The sequence below is a fragment of the Leptonychotes weddellii genome, chromosome 5 (assembly GCF_054177405.1).
Source record: "Leptonychotes weddellii isolate Sample4059 chromosome 5, ASM5417740v2, whole genome shotgun sequence".
Classification (NCBI taxonomy): domain Eukaryota; kingdom Metazoa; phylum Chordata; class Mammalia; order Carnivora; family Phocidae; genus Leptonychotes; species Leptonychotes weddellii.
Window position 1 is genome coordinate 154,899,044 of NC_138373.1, and position 3,112 is coordinate 154,902,155.

The following is a 3,112-nucleotide window of genomic DNA, read 5'->3' on the forward strand; positions in this document are numbered from 1 at the left end:
GGACAAGCAGACTCCACACTGAGCACTGAGCCTGACACGGCTCGATTTCAGGGCCCTGAGATCATGACCTGAGCTGAAACCAGGAGTTGGATTCTTAACCGACTGAGCCACCCGGGTGCCCCCTTTCTTATTTCTGTTTATGTTTGATAATTTGTTATTATGCAATGGACATTTTAAATAATATAATGTGGCAACTTTGGAAATAAGACTCTCCCCCCTCCAAAGGTTTGTTGTTATTGTTGCTTGTTGTAGTTATTGTTTGTTTAGTTCCTTTTCTGAACTAATACTCTAAAGTCTATATTCTTTGTCCTGTGTGGCCAGTGAAGTCTCTTCTCAGTTAGCTTAGTGGTCAGCTAATGATCAGACACAGATTTCCTTAAACATTTGGAACTTTTCTGCTTCAGTCTTTGCTGATGAGCTCTGTGTGCATGTCGAGTCATATCTTCAGCACTGAGCCAGGTACCTGAAACTCTGCCTTAGCTTTTATTTCCTGCTAGTGCAGTCTTAAGGTCAATCAAAGGTGAGAGCTTAGGGCCTTCTCATATCTTTTCTGAGCATGCACACATCCCTGGGCATGTGCCAGCCCTAGGCACATACATGGACTTCTAGATTCCCCAGAAATCTTGGGAACTTTTCAAAGTCTCTATGAACATCTTATTTCCCAACTCTTCCTTTTAAGCTATCTTAAATTGGTTGGCCCAACTGTTACCCACTACCTCAAGCAGCCACAAAATTAAAATACTTGTTTGTAATTGTTTTTGACAAATGTACCCTCTGTACCCTGGGGAAAAGATTTTTTGTACCTGAGGAATCTCTGAGTCAGTTCAAATACAGACAGTCTTGCAAATGGGGCCCTCCAGGGAATCACTAGGCAGGTGAAAATGATAATTCTTTGGGAGTGAGGCTTTGAAAGCGCTCCAGCTCTATTCTATTTCCTTTAGTAACTGCCACTGTGCAGTGGGAGTGCAGACTGTTATTTTTCAAAGCTATCGTGGAGCTGGAGAGTGGCTCTTTGGACTAGAACAAGTTGAAATGTCACAAAGCTTGCTCTTTTTTTTTTTCTAAAATTCAGCTGCTTTTCTTGATAAAATGCTTCTTGGGTTCCTGTATAAACATTTGGTTAATTTCTAGAATTTTGAAAAAGTTGATTCTGACAATTTTGCTCCTCATGCAGATGTACTGCAGGCTTAGCCTGTATTTCTGCCTCTCCAGGAGAAGAGCCTTTTATTTTCATGTTCTGCTCCTTCACCTGCACTGGGTTCCAATTAGTGCCCTCAGGCTACAGCTTTGTCATCCTTCTGCATATAACCATTCCTGCTCCCTCTAAGAGATGGGAGATGGGTTCTGGCAGAGTGTCAGCAGTGGCTGTTGCTCTCTTCTTCCAGCCAGCAGCACTGGGGAAACAGGAGGGGGGAAGCTTTCTCTGGATTCTCCCTGACCTCTGTGAGCTCCCGGTGGGGTTCCTGAAGGATGCAGACACCCTTATGCCAACAGCCCCCAGAGCATTCACATTCTCAGGCTAGCCTTTAGCAATTTGTTAGAATTTTCCAGCTGAATCCTCTGACTGGCTTATCTGATGTTTGGGGGTGACTATTCCAGGTAAGCAAATGCTTGGGTCTGCTGCTCCCTGCAGGTACCTGGCTCCCCCCAGATTTTGGTAAGTTGTTTGTGGTGGACTCCATTCTCAGATGGATTTAAGAAAAGTCATTACTTTGCATTTGTCCTGTCATACAGGTAGGAGTGATGTTCTTTCCAGCTCTCTGCCTCCAAGAAGCCAAAAACCACAGGTGCTTCTCAAGTCTCTGCTGTGTCATGCTTGTTAGCCAATAGCTCATTGGCCAAAACAAGTTACATGGCTGAGTTTGAATTCAAGGAGTGGGGAAATGGACATCACCTCTTCAGAGACAGGAACTCCAAGATCAGATACAAGGGGCATGGATACGTGAAGGTGAGATGAACGGGGCCATTTGTTCTGATATGAGGAGCTCCACTGGAGGTGGAGAGATGTGGACTTGAACCTTTTAACATGATGGGATTCGCACTCAGCTGAGTGTGGCTCAGGGAAGGCTGCCCAAAGCTGAAGACACTTGATTGGGATACAAGGCCCAGGAAAGAGAAGGAGGGGTTGGCAGTCCCAACTGGGACTTACTCATCTTTAGGTAGTAGCCCAGGCCTCTCAGCCTCCTGGCTTTGACTCTGAAGGCTCTGGAGTACACCTCTCCTCAACCTCTTGCTGAAATCCTGTCCTGAGGTCCAGGTCCAGGCTTTGAGCTTAGGGCTGGGGCTCCTTGGGCTCCCATAGACCGAGGGCTTCCCCCACCAGAGCGTTGACCCTCCTCTCTTTCGATTGTTTGCGACCTACTGTCTTGGAAGCTCTAGGGGGCAAGTCTGTGTTTGAACCCTGGACCAGGCAGAGTGGGCTGGCTGGCTGGCTGGAGCCATGAATGGATGGTTCCAGGAGGAAGGCAGAGAGGGGTTATATAACTTCATTTTGCTGATACAGAAATAGGGGCTTAGTCCATATAGGTAAACGGGTAAGTTGCACAGGGGCCAGGGGATGAGCAGGGGGAGGCTGGACATCCCAACCCTCAGTCCAGCACTGTTCTTCTGACTCAGGCATGAAGGTTCCAGGCATCAGGAAAGTGGCTGGCCTATGTTTCTGGGGTTAAGGGAGGGGATGGCTAATAGCCCACTCACCTGCAACCCTCAGCTTGGAAGCTCTGCTAACTCCCAAGAAACCCCACCGCTGAGCCAAGCCCAGGGACAACTCACACTGGCCTGAGAAGGAGAAGAGATGTGGGCACTTCCTGGAGCCAAGCTCTGTGCTAGCTCTTTCCACTTGGCTCTCCAATGTTCTCTGAGTTGGGATTGAGCCCCATTTACAGATGTGGAAACTGAGGCTCAGATGGGGTAAGTGACCTGGCCGGGTCTCATGGTAGAGCTGGAATTCGAACCCAGTCGCACTAACACCAAAGCCACTCTGAAAATGCTGCCTGAGTGCTTGCCTGGCCTTGGCCGGTCGTGACCACACACTGAGTCCCGTGTTGTGTCAGGATGAGCTATTTGCTTCTTGAAGCCCCTTCTTGACCTGGAGTCTTCTCCAAACCCCTCA